Genomic DNA, 15,000 nt, shown 5'->3' on the forward strand with positions numbered 1-15,000 from the left:
ACACACACACACACACACACACACACACACACACACACACACACACACACACACACACACACAACAGTGACCTACTCTACTGTATTGAAATAGGTCATGTTACTGAAATTAAGTTGGGGAAAACAAGACTATAGGTCAGAAAATGTTTCGGCTGTTTTGGGGCTTCATCGTTGTAAATAGCCCAATGTTAAACTTTAAATATTGGAAAAGACAAGGCAACAACAGTCATATACAGCATGAGTGGGCTGTTTTTTCCCCTTCAGTCCTTGAAGATTGTTAGTAAAACTGTGGGCAGCGTTAGAAGCTTTGACCAGAGACAGCAGAGAAGGACAGAAGGAGAGTTTTAGTGGCCTACAGTATGTCAGCAATTACTCAGAGGATTACACGCCTTGTTAATTACTTTTTGTGTGTTCTGGCTTTCACAATGGTGTTGGTGTTAGTGAAGTAAAACACATCAAACTTCTACGTATGATTTCTAATATGTTCTGTCCACCAACACCTTACCTCTTTTCAACCACTTATACCCCAGCATCTATATTGAGGGGAAACCTTTCAGTAACACTTAACTTCGGGTCTATAACGCATCATAATCGCATTTATAATGCATTATAATGCGCACACTTGTTATAAATGTTTATAATCATTTATGACAACTTGTAACAATGTTTATAACATTATAACTACCTTAACTTAGTCAGTCTATGCTATAAGTTGTTATCCATAATTATAAACATAATCCATTATTAGACCCAACCTTTAAGTAAAGTGTTGGTAGTTATAATGTGCTGTTCCACTGAGTTTGTAATGCATTATGACTAGCACTTATACATTATATTATCATAAGTTATAATACTTCATAAACCGTGTTATAATTTGTTATGCATAATAATAAACATTTATAACAAGTGTTATAAGTGCATTGTAATGCTTTATAAATGTGTTTTTTAACGCATTATAGCCCCGACCTTAAAGGGACATTTTCATTTTCAAAATGTATCTAAATATTGAATCAAGCAACTTAAAAACCGTCTGGGATGCTCACAAAAGCCTGAGTATAGATGTTAAGATGAAAGAGAAAGTTTAATATAAATTCTTACCAAGATTTCATGCGACACATTGTGAGCTTGTAGATCAGAGCAATACAGTTTAGATTGAGTGACTTTCAAAAGGGTGAATTTCCAATTCCTAGCAACTTTAAAGTCTCATAGTGTTTTTCCACACCATTTCATCATGAACATCGTGCCCCTCTCTTCCATCAACTGTCTTTCAACTTACCAGATCAGTTGGGTCAGCACAGTCCAACACCATGCAACCAGTCTATGTGTACAGTACACTGATGGTCATAAACTGAGTCAGTCAGTTGTATAGGACTATGATGTGATGTGAGCTGTCAGAGGATAGGCTGCAGCAGAAACACATTATGAGAACATTCAGTAAACATCACAAATCACTAAACACACCTGGAACATTCAGCAAAAATAGCAGATGCTCACAATGTGTCGCATACACACAAACATAGAAATACTAGAAAAAGTGCTCCTCCGAGCACAGGTCTCCGCCAGGTCAAGTAGGTTATTGTGGGCCAACAATGTTCGAAATTCACCAATCAAAAAAAGATCGGACAGATCTGTCTTGATCACATGACTATAGAGATAATATGTACCGATTTGCGTGATGTTTGGACAACATCTGTAGGAGTAATAAAAATGTGTTTAGTAAAAATCGGTCTCCTGGTGGCACTATAACAGAACAATGTGAAAAGAGTGGCATGTCTTCCTCTGCCTAGTGGGAATGTGCGCGCAAAGTTTCACGGCAAACGGACGCTGCGTTTATGATTTGAGGTATTTTGTTCAAAACAAGCTACTCCTGCAAACTTTAGATGCCAATCTAAGTCAATCAGGACGGATTATGAAAAATGGGACAGATCCGTGTTGATCACATGACTATAGAGATAATGTGTACCGATTTGCGTAATGTTTGGACAAAATCTGTAGGAGTAATATCAAGAAATGTGTTTTGAAAAAAATTGAAATTCAATGTTTTGTACATTTTTTATTTATTGATGTTTTCAACTATTGATGTTTTGCTTAATGCCAATTATTTATATTTATTGATGCTTTGTTTCATATTACTTACGTAGGGAAGGTGCAATTTACAAAGATAATAAGCTCAGGCTTCAGTCTATATCTTTTTTTTTCGGTCTTAGACAGGGAGAGAGGGGGAAAAGAAGTGATTGGAATCAGGTGAGCGAGGGAGAAGTTGTTATCAAATGGATTAGTGAATGGTGAGCAGGGGGAGGAGTTGTTATCAGGTGAGATTGAAGTCAGGGAGTAGAGAAGGGGTTGATAATCAGTTGAGTGATCAGGTTAGCGGGGGAGGATATGTTATCAGATGATATTGTTACCAAACAGACAGTATACAGTACGTAAATACATAGTTTTCATAATTTTCCCTCTTGATGTTGTTCCAACACACTTTATATTCTTGTTTGATTCAACTTTAGATTGTGACTCTATCTACAGCAAGACTTTTAATTGTGGTTTGGTGTGGGCTGGCCTTCTGAAGAGAATGTATGAGAGGAAACAAGATATGATTAACACAGCTGCCTTGGTGGGCGTCATCTGCAGCAGGAAACAGGACGTGGTCAGATTTACTGACAGCTGGCTGTGGGACTCTCTCATCCTTTGGTGTCTCGCCCAGGTGGCGACCAAACCCTAACCTTTAACTTCACCAAAACTATGCCTAAACCGAACCTAAACCCTAACCTTAACCCTAACCCTAACATCACAAACACTATGCCTAACCCTAACCTTAACCCTAACCTCGAAAAAAAACTATGCCTAAACCTAACATTCTGCTTTTGGCCCTCAGAATGCCCTTTTATGGAAAGTTGCCAGCTGCTTCGTTTCACCTGACATTGTGGAGTTTCACCATGAGGGTGTAACACGCACAACGAACACGCTATCAGACACAGCTCTACTCCCTGCTGAACAGGCAACCTAAACAATCTATATAGAAGTTGTAGTAAGGCGACAGAGATCACACTCTCCGCCCACGGCGCCCAGCTTCTCTCCCGCGAACAAGGCTGACAGTGTTTGTTGGGATGCCAGGCCAAGCTGCATTCACCATAGAGGATTCGACCCCCTAGGGTCTGCGGTGGTGGACAGAAACTTTACATCTGTACCTGGGTTTGGTGTTGTTTAATTCATTCATTTCGGTTAAGGTTAGGCATACTGTTAGCATATTTGTTCAGACAAGTCAGGATAGACAAGCCTTGCCCTGTCATCATCATCTGATGCTCAGCTGATTCCAGCCAAGCTGCCTCATCAGATGATGCTCAGCTGACTCCTGTCATTGGCTTTTCATGTCATGGAGCCATCTTTAAAAACTAAAAACTAAAAGCTTAGTGTTGTCTCTTCATGCCTTTTCCAAGGTCTCACTAAATCACCTCCACGCAGCTCCTCCTTTACATGCAGTGTCTGATTTGATGTCAGTGCTAATGTGGCTCATGAAGGGTAGGAGATCCCAAAACAGAGCCGTGCTGCAATCATGACTGTTTTAAGAATTTAGAACGTAAACACATGCATGTACGCATCCACGTCATCCACATGTACGCATGCACGGATGCATGCACATTTAGATGATATGCATGTGCCTCTTATTAGAAAACTATCAGGGCTGAAAATTATTACACTTGGTGAAGGCACTGAATGTAATATAAGTCTTATGCTGCAGGAACTTAAAACTTTTACCCATCCGATGATATATATATATATATATATATATATATATATATATATATATATATATATATATATATATATATATATATATATATATATATATACATACACACACACACACACACACACACACACACACACACACACACACACACACACACACACACACACACAGTATATATACACACAGTATATATACACAGTATACACACACACACACACACACACACACACACACACACACACACACACACACACACACACACACACACACACACACACACACACACACACACACACACACACATACATACATAGAAAACAGGCAACAGGGGGAATAGCCAAGCAGAGAAATGCCTGCAACAAACCTAATTGCAAAACAAACTAAATAAAAAGAAAACTTTAAAAAATAAAATAAAATAAAAGGCCATTCTTACTGGCGTTCAAGCGTTTCACTTGGTGCAGTTCCATTATTTAACCACTAAATGGAGGTGTTTGTCCATTCTATGTGTGAGTGGGAGCAGGTTGCGTTGAGGTTGCGTCAGAGCAGGCAGCTGGTGATGAAACCTGCTGAAACGTTATCTATCTGGAGACACTAGCAGACTGCTGAACACTGCTAGCACTCAAACACAGTTTAGAGCTGAGGAGCCAGTTGACATGAGGATAGATAGAGCAAGCTACATTCTCTCTCTCGCTCTCTCTGTCTCTCTCATGCATGCACGCATGCATGCACACACGTGCACATACAAATGTATACTAGTTCTGGCTCACATATAGGCAATAATCACATGCAGTACCGTTAATATAATTGGGTGTTTTTGGCTACACTCTCACTGCAGTTGGTAACCACCATGAAATGTCTTGTCGAGTTACCATGGCGACAATAATGTGATTGTCACCTTAAAATGGGTATTCCCCCATTTGTATGGAAAGAATATTTTCTAAAGAAACATGTTTGTCTTGCTGACAGTATGGACATATTCCTCGGGGGGGGGGGGGGGTATGGGGAGAAAAAAGAAAAGAGAAAAGGGGGAATATTTCTATTTTGACACTGTAAACAAACCCTTATCTGTAATAAATACATACAAAAAATATATATAAAAAAAATAATACATGGTGAAGTTAGATATAGGCCTACACATCTTCATAGTACACTTATCTATGTACATTACTGCAACAGCCAAATTAAAGGAGTATCCTGGCTTCAGAGTGGTAGTATAGTTGACTCTGACACCAGTAAGACTCCCTAATCGGGAGATAAGCGACCGTAGGTCACATGTATACAGAAGAGGGCTGTAACGGCGATTGGTTCCTAGTTGTGTGGGCAATGTATAGTTTTGTTTGGTGGTCTAAGAAATGTGGTGGCAGGCATGTTGATGACATGAGTGTAGACATACTGTGTAGTGTGTAGCAATTTGCGTGTTTTTAGGGGCAAAACTGTAGGAGTAGTGGGCAAAAATGTGTTGTGAAAAGCGGCCTGAAGGTGGCGCTAGAAGAGGGCCATGTGAGAAATTAGGGGTGGGGTGTCCGCGTTGCCTTGGCGGACGAATAGGTACCGGCCGCGGCTCTCCCGGACGCTCCTAGCCCGAGTTACGGCATTTTATGTGAGCTGCAGTGGCAGGGGGTCCTCCACTGGGGGCGCCACCACTTTTGCATCCGTTCTGGAGCACCAGGAGTGGGTGGTCCCCGGGAATGCCCCGTGAGCAGCCCCGTTGGGGTGGTCATTTGGTCATTTGTCCACATGTGCTCATTTTTTACACTTGGGGGTCCCCGAGGCAGCTGGGGGTCCCTGGAGCTCCGGGGGTCCTTGGAGGGTGTAGTTTGGCAGGTAAGGAGTGTGTGTGCAAAATCTGGCATGGATCGGGGCAATGGGTGCGGAGATATGAGCAGGGCAAAAGTGTGACGTGTGTGACGGAGTGACGGGACGTGTGTGACGCACGGACACCTGGAGCAGGTTTCTATAGTAAATGCGACCTACGGTCGCAATTACAGCCAAGGAGTGTTATCCTTCTTATTTAGGCTGCATAAGCATATAAGCAATACATTATCTGTAGAGAGTATGACACTGGAGTTATATCGAAGGTAAACCAAAAAGTAAAGAATTTTAGCTAGAATATAGAAGTGCCCTTGAAATATTGGCCAGGCTCTTGTGCAATGTCACTTGGACTATGCCTGCAATTGCAGCCCTACATTTTCTGGTACTCTAGCATTCCCAGAACACATCTTCACCCTGCTCACTTTATCAGCCTCAGGTGGTTCAAAGTGGAGACGAGAGTATACCCGGTCCCAGATTAAATTGTTGTTCAGTTCACAGGAGCGTAAATAATGTAGTACCCCAAATACTTTTCCAAGGTTAGTGATAACCAGTTATTCCACCAGCGGTAGTTCAACTGAGAGCTGCAAAAATATATATTTCTAATAGTCGGCAGCAGTTCTGTGGAATGGACTGCCTGCAAACCTCAAGTCCATTAGTTCTATTGTTATATTGACATTTTTATTGCGACCGTAGGTCGCACTTACTATAGAAACCTGCTCCAGGTGTCCGTCCTGTCCGTCCGTCACTCCGTCACTCCGTCACACACGTCCGTCACACTTTTGCCCTGCTCATATCTCCGCACCCGTTGCCCCGATCCATGCCAGATTTTGCACACACACTCCTTACCTGCCAAACTACACCCTCCAAGGACCCCCGGAGCTCCAGGGACCCCCAGCGGCCTCGGGGACCCCCAAGTGTAGAAAATGAGCACATGTGGACAAATTACCAAATGACCACCCCAACGGGGCTGCTCACGGGGCATTCCCGGGGACCACCCACTCCTGGTGCTCCAGAACGGATGCAAAAGTGGTGGCGCCCCCAGTGGAGGACCCCCTGCCACTGCAGCTCCCACACAACTAGGAACCAATCGCCGTTACAGCCCTCTTCTGTATACATGTGACCTACGGTCGCTTATCTCCCGATTAGGGAGTCTTACTGGTACTGTAGAAGGTTTCCTATTACCAATTATTATCTTGATAATAGGCCGGATTGCCGAAACCTGGAAATTATGTTTTCGCCCTTGTCCGTCTGTCAGCTATAATCTCTGGCACCACTGGACCGATCAATGTGAAACTTTGCACACACTCTCCCAGTAGGGAAGGAAGAAACTCCACCCCAAATATTTAAAATTGGCCTCATGGTGGTGCTATAACAGGCAGCTCCACAATTTGGCTAACCTGGGATCAATACCATTTTCTGGTTTCTGATCCGGTCTGGAGCGGAAATAACTGCGTACGTCATCAGGCGGCCCGAACACACGACAGGAACCTCTGGCACCGTACACCTCTAAAATGATTCCCCTAGTTCTCTCCGCCAGGAGAGTTTGTTTTCACTTTCTGAAACTGGGACTAACATTGGTCAAGCCTCACGTGACACGTGACAATACGGTGAAATAGTGTGATCCGATTGGCTAGTGACGTATAGCGGCCTATAAAATACATGTGTCACTTTGAAAGTGTCTGTGCCACTTTCTTCTGTCGTATGTCCTTAGACCTTCAGCTCCGTTGCAGCAAGCCAGTCCAGTGTGTCATTGTCTAGGTCAATTAAACCACGATCACCATTAGGTGGCCGGAATTTGGGGCAGCTGGTCATAACGTGTTCCACAGTCTGTTCTGGATCCCCACATTCGCAATGGGCATTGTCTGTGAGACCCCACTTGTGCATTGATGCATTGAAACGTCCAACACCTGTCCTCAGGCGATTGAGGGTTGTCCACTCCTTGCGTGGGAGGTGCTGGCCAGGAACATCTGCTGGGTCCTCGATGTATTTGTGGAGCCTGGATGGTTCTGCTGCCTTCCACTGGTCCCTCCATCTTGCCTTCACCCAGGAAGCCTTGGAGGTGTCCGCTGGTGTTGTGCGGAGCAGTTCCTGGGCCTGTGTGGCAAAGGGGCGCCGGGACTTGAGGCGCACGCGATGTGGTGTCTCCGTGACACGACCTTGTGGAGGAGGTGGGATTCACTCATCTGTGCCTTCCGAGCGAGGGCCAGCGTGGCGGCTTCTCGTCTGACCTCTGCTGGAGCAATTCCAGCGAGGACAGGTAGTTGGTATGATGGGGTGGCTCGTAGACATCCGGAGACGGTCCGTAGGGCGGTGTTGAGGGCAGCATCCAGCTTTTTCACATGAGGGCTACGGCTCCAGACTGGGGCACAGTACTCAGCGGCGGGGAACACCAGAGCCTCGGTGGAGATGCGCAGTGTATTTGTGGTGGCTCCCCACGTAGTACCGGCTAGACGGCGTATCAATGCGGCACGGGCGGTGGTCTTTCCCTTGACACTGTCCAGGTGTTGTTTGAATGACAGTGTTCTGTCCAGCTTCACCCCAAGGTATGTCGGGGAGGACTGAGACTGTAGCCGGGCATCTTCAACCATGATGTTAATTTCACGGGTTGCTTCCTTGTTGTAAAGGTGGAACATTTTGATACGGTCTTCTCAACACTGAGCTTCAGGCGCCAGTTCTTCAGGTATGAGGACAGAATGTTCATGTCCTCAGAGAGGCCCTCTTCTACTGCTTCCCAGGATGGCTTGCTGAGCAAAATGGCCAGGTCGTCTGCATAGCCGTACTTCCTTGATGTTGTTGTGGGTAAGTCGTGGATGTAGATGTTGAATAACATCGGTGCTAGCACTGAGCCCTGCGGGACACCGTTCTTGAGCTTTCTCACCCTGCTGCTTTGGCCGTTACTGGTGTGTAGCCGAAAGCTGCGGTTGCTCAGCAACTCCATTATGATGAAGCTCACCATGTGCTTGTCTGGGATGGTCTCCAGAAGCTTCATATGTAGCCCACGCAGCCAGACAGTGTCGTAGGCAGCCGTGAGGTCTAGGAAGACGGCACCCGCCTTCTCTCCTGCCTGGAAGCTGTCTTCTATGTCGTGGCACAGAAGGGTCACCTGGTCTGTTGTTGACATACCGCTTCGAAAGCCAGCCTGTTCTTTGGGCAGCTGGGGGTCGATCACTGGGGTGAGGCGTGCCAGGATGAGGCGTTCAAGGAGCTTGAAGGGTACGCACAGCAGTGAGATGGGCCGGTATCCCTTTGGGTCATCGCTCGGCTTGTTTGGCTTTGGCAGGGCGATCACTTTAGCACGACGCCAGATCTTTGGCAGCTTTGAGTACTGGAGGCATGCAGAAAGGAAGGAACAGAGCCAGTCAGTTGCCTTCTTGCCTTGATGTTTCATGTACTCTGGGTGGATGCCGTCTATGCCTGGTGCCTTACCAGTCTTCAGGCGTTGTGTGGCCAGATCGATCTCTTTCGTCGTGAAGTTGATGGATAGGTTGGAATCGCATCCTGGGGCCCTGAGCAGCTCGTGGACTCTTGCTGATGTTGTTCTATTGAAGTCCTTGTCTGCGTTAGGGAAGCGGCCATTACTCAGCAGGAGCGACGCGATGGAGTTTGCAGTGATGGGGCACTGCGGAGGAGTTGTTGACCTTCCAGTCAGCTTGTTCAGGGTCTGCCACCCCTGTCGACTGGAGTGTGTGAAGTCAATTGACTCTACTGTCTCAGTCCATCGTTGCCTACGTTTCTCATTTAACCTGCAGAATAGGTCGTCTGCTGCTTTGTCCCTGTCTTCGCTGGTTTGTGCTCCTGTGTGGGAGCGAAGGAGTTGTTCACATTCTTCATCCCAGCAGGGGACATCCATTCCGACATCTCACCACTCCGACTAGTGGCTTCCGCGTGCGGTTAGGGTTAGGGTTAGGTATAGGGTTCGTCAACGTCGGAAAGGCGACATGTCGGAAAGGAGAAATGCACCCGTTGAAGTCACCAGCGTACACAGCAGGGGCTGGGACATCTGGCAGGGACGATGGGACCAGTCTACTGGGTGGTGGTTTGTAGATGTTGACAATGGTGGTGTCTTGCACTTTGGTTGTAATGTATTCTATCTCTGCACCCTCTGGAGATTGTCCAGCGGCTGACCAGGCCATATCTTTGCGGACAAATGTAGCAGTGCCATGATGTTTATTGGCGATGTGGCCGGCCAAGGTGTACCCAGGGACCCTCAGGATGCTCTTATTTTCCTGGTGGGTCTCCTGCAGGGTGATCACTGTCACGTTGTTTTTGCTGGCTATGTGCTCAAGGATGTTGATCTTGGCAATGGTGAGACCTTCGACGTTGAGCTGGAGAAGCGCTAGCGCTGGGGCTGTGGTCGGTGGACGTTGTGAAGACATTTGTTTCGCTTAAAGGGCATGCAACCTTGCAACTACTCTTTAGCTACTTACAGGGGAGGCCACGTGGAGGCTGTCTTCTTCTCCCCCTGTGCCACTTTCAAAGTGAGGTAAGACAGTTCCAACAATCCTGCATGCAAAGCAGATACTTTAATTAAGCTAAAGCCTCTCTAGATGGGAAGGCCTCGATCCTACAAATGCTTAGTTAACAGCTAAGCGCCCAAGCCAGCGAGCATGATTTCGAGTTGACATGGCTGAGAAATGGACAGATAGGACACTTACACAGACAGGAGGGATAGGACACTTACATAGACAGGACGGATAGGACACTTATACAGACAAGACGGATAGGACACTTATACAGACAGGACGGATAGGACACTTATACAGACAGGACGGATCGGACACTTATACAGACAGGATGGATAGGACAGTTAGAACATAAGAATTAGAACATTCCCAACATTCCCAACACAAGTCTGCTGGCGGAGACTTGTGCTCCGAGGAGATCCGAGGAGCACAAGACACTTACACAGACAGGACGGATAGGACACTTACATAGACAGGACGGATAGGACACTTATACAGACAGGAGGGATAGGACACTTATACAGACAGGACGGATAGGACACTTATACAGATAGAACGTTCCCAACATTCCCAACACAAGTCTTCTGGCGGAGAGTTGTGCTCCGAGGAGCACTTTTTCTAGTTTAAAATGTGTTTAGTTTGGTATAATCGTTTAGTTTCTTTTGGTATAATAATGGTTTGGTATATGTCCATCTTTTATTCTAACTTGTAGCGCAAGACTAAACTAATTGATTCGCATTATGTGGGGAACAAAAACAAAGCGATGACAACTGGAACCAACCACTGGAACACGATTGTTTTTTTCCCTTTTTTCTAAACCGCATCACATGGCTCAGTTTTAGAATGAATACCAGGCTTTCCTCCGCGGTGGAAAGCCTTGTGATGCGAGGTTACGTTTTGGCCCATAACTCTCAAATTGCGTTGTCTTCAAAACACACTATTTGCTACTATTCCTACAGATTCTGTCCAAACCCCCCCACATGGCATGCACATTGGCATGTACAGGCACACGCGCACGCACACGCACACACACACACACACACACACACACACACACACACACACACACACACACACTCACACACACACACACACGCACACGCACACATTTACCAATGCCAAAAGGGACTACAATGGAAATAAGCATTCAGGCTTTGTTTATCATTTTGATTTATGTGTGTATATCATGTATTTTATATGCATTTATACATGTCAATAAACATTTAATCAATCAATCAATCAATCAACAAAATAACAGTATGAGCTACAACCAGCATGGTTATTTACAGATGAATGCAGCTTCTGTTTTATTTTACTGTATTTTTTTAAATAGTTTTCTAGATTTTTTTTTCCAGGCTCCAACAGCCACAGGCAAAAAGCTCTTTCTGAGCCTTGAGCCCCCGGCTGTGATACACCTCATGATCGTCGTGATCGTCTTTTCATGTATTTTGAAGTCAGAATTCTTGTCTATAATGTAGAATATGTGCTTTTCAAACACAACATATTCAGGCCTTTATATATTAGTCCTTTATTGTGCTGATCAGAGCAGTTGACGAATTATGGCCATTTGAAGTGTTAACTTGACAATGTGTGGCCCCTGGGGGCCCCTGACACAGGAGGCTGGGTTGTACAACGTGGCCCCTGGTTTGAATATTCTCATGGCATACCCCTGAACTAGTGTTTGTGTCAAGTTTGGTGCACCTCGTTTGGTGCACCTCGCAAGTCCGGATGTTACGTTTGTGACATCTAACCACCGTCCACCGTTGAACCATTAGGCAATTTTAATAAAGGATGTATTAGTCTCGCGTCACCAGACTACTATTCCACAATCTCTGAATGCTATATAGAGTCTGGAACTCCACTTCCCGAAAGCTGTGTAACGGAAGTTGTTCAGACCGGAAAGACATTCGACCAATCACGACGCGGTGCCCGCGGACCTGTAGTCCCAGTGGAAACAGAACCGAGGCGGAAGCATAGTCATAGGAGCGGTAGATTCATGTTATTTGTGCGAGGATTGTTTATCACAGAAGACTGAGAAAGGTATCATGGAATTAACGTCGAAAAAACTGTGAAAGAAGACACTAGTAGACATAAACGATGTTTATGAGATTTGTTGATTCCAGTCGGACTCCTTTGCGCCACTGCACAATGCTAAAACGGAAATGGGTAGGGGAGGGGCATCCGCTTTCCCCTTACACATTATCAGAGCTTCCGAGTCCCAGGATGTATGCCGGAAACATTTGTAAATTGTGGGAGGCAACAGTCTGGTAACGCGAGACTAAGGATTTATTGATTCACAGAAATATTTTGCTGGTTGTAGCCGCAACCAGGAAGGGAACCAGTAACGAGGAAGGGTAATCTGGACATGGACCAGTGGCGGACTAGCCTTGATCTCCAGGCTTTATTTTTTCTTAAAAATAAAGCCTGGACCAAGCTGTTGAAACTTCTGGCATAGGAAGTGGGAGTCAACCTTTCATTTCCCCAACCAACCAGAGTGCAGTGGGCGTCACTCCAAATGTTGTGACGTCAGGGCTCTCAATGCTGCACATTGGGGGAAGAGGAGGGGCGCGGGGCGGGCGGGGGCGGGCGCACAGATCGGGGAACCAATAGGAGCCTGCGGATGTTTTCTCTGGAGATTTTAAATCCGCCCCTCTAGACCAGATATCAGACTGGCTGGGGCAGGCTAGTAGCGGACTAAATGTGCCCAAAACAAAAGGCTCATTACAATCTGTCATACCGGTGCCGTGCGAAAATAAGTACTGAAATGAGGTCCAACTACCAACCTGAATATCTGAGTATCTGAATATCTGGATGGCAGCACATAGCCTACAGTATCTGACTGTAACAAACTGTTGTTCTGCTACAACTCTCAGTTCTTTTAAATCAAAGCTGAAGATGTTTCTGATGGCCGCTGCCTTCTATTAAGGTTTGTGATTTATTCCTTCTGCACTGTCATTGTATTCTCTCTCTTAAAAAAAAAAAGATGTTTAAGTGTGGCTCCTCAGAGGCAGTGTGTGTGTGTGTGTGTGTGTGTGTGTGTGTGTGTGTGTGTGTGTGTGTGTGTGTGTTTTTAGCGGTGCCAGCCGCTCCACACTTGACTCTGTCCGTCCGTTATGTCCGTCTGAGCCCGGATGTCCGTTTGAGCACGGGCTTCAAACAGCTATAACTCCAGTTCGCAGCATGCCAGCAAGTCCAAATTTGGTATGTGGACTTACACCACCAATTGGGACGAGCATTGATTGCTGAAGCCCCGCCCCGCCCTATTATAGCGCCACCAGGAGGCCACTGGCTTTAAACAGCGCTTTACACAGCTATAACTCCAGTTCGCATGCCATCAAGTCCAAATTTGGTATGTGGACTTACACCACCAATTGGGACGAGCATTGATTGCTGAAGCCCCGCCCCGCCCTATTATAGCGCCACCAGGAGGCCACTGGCTTTAAACAGCGCTTTACACAGCTATAACTCCAGTTCGCAGCATGCCAGCAAGTCCAAATTTGGTATGTGGACTTAGACCACCAATAGGGACGAGCATTGATTGCTGAAGCCCCGCCCCACCCTATTATAGCGCCACCAGGAGGCCACTGGCTTTAAACAGCTATAACTCCAGTTTGCAGCATATGCCACCAAGTCCAACTAATACCACCAATAGGGACCAACTGTAATTACATAAGCCCCGCCCCCTCTGTCTTCCCATTGGCTGGGCTTTAAACAGCCATAACTCCAGTTCACAGCATGCTACTGATTACAAATTTGGTACGTGGACTCAGACCACCAATGGGGACGAACTGAAATGTAGTAAGCCCCGCCCCCTCTGCCTTCCTATTGGCTGGGCTTTAAACAGCCATAACTCCAGTTAGCAGCATGCCACCCAGTCCGAATTTGGTTTGTGGACTTACACCACCAATAGGGACGAGCATTAATTGCTGAAGCCCCGCCCCGCCCTATTATAGCGCCACCAGGAGGCCACTCATCAAAGGCACCGCTTCCTTCACACAGGGTGCGATTTTTCTCCTACTTTTTAGTACTCAAATATACACTGACAGTCAATGGAGGAAGGATTTTGCCCAAATATGGAGATGACTAATGTCAGTACTGACTGCATAGTAATGACATCATACTGTAGATAACTGACACCGTTATTAGACCCCACCTTGTTCTGTTTTATTTTAACTTATTTTATTTTCAATTGCATCAAATGTCCTTTTATAATGTGTTTCTTTTGCTCATGTTTTAATACTCTGTGTCTTAATGCTGTGTGTAAAGCACTTTGAATTGCTATTCAAATAAACTTTGGTGCTGAGGAAGGCAAACACCATTGTCAAGACCATCCTCTCCTGGCAGTGTGTGCTTCTCTCCTCAGGCAGGCGGAACAGATTGACCTAAAACTAAACAGGACAACAAACTTCTTTATTCTATTACTACACTGAACATCATGAGGCAATGATTGCGTTTCTCTTTTTTTGAAAACTTTTGCACAAAGTTAACGGTTTTATAAACTAGAAATGTTTTGATTTTATGTTTTGATGCTAGGGATCAGGGATCAGGGATTTATTCCATCTGTAATGTATTTATGTATTGTACAGTGTCTATTCAATCTTTTGATCTACAGTATGTGTTTATCTTACTGCACAACCAATACCACTTAATAATAATGATAATTTGATAACAACAACAACTTCCAACAACAGTAACAACTTCCAACATAGTATATTCATAGTAAGTACACTATACATTAGACACAACACAGTCAGAGAACACACTATACACTGGACACAACATAGTCTACATTTAGATATGGAACCATACAATACATTAGACAGAACATGCATTCAGACAGGATACTATACATTTAAGCACAACATACCTGTACATTCAGACAGTAGACTAATACATCAGACACAACACATACGGTAGACAACGTATTAGGCATGCTATTTATATTATATTGGTCTAGTTGCATGGCCTCTTTTACCGG

Source organism: Gymnoscopelus microlampas (genome assembly GCF_963454915.1).
Source record: "Gymnoscopelus microlampas genome assembly, chromosome: 1".
In the NCBI taxonomy this organism is placed as follows: Eukaryota; Metazoa; Chordata; class Actinopteri; order Myctophiformes; family Myctophidae; genus Gymnoscopelus; species Gymnoscopelus microlampas.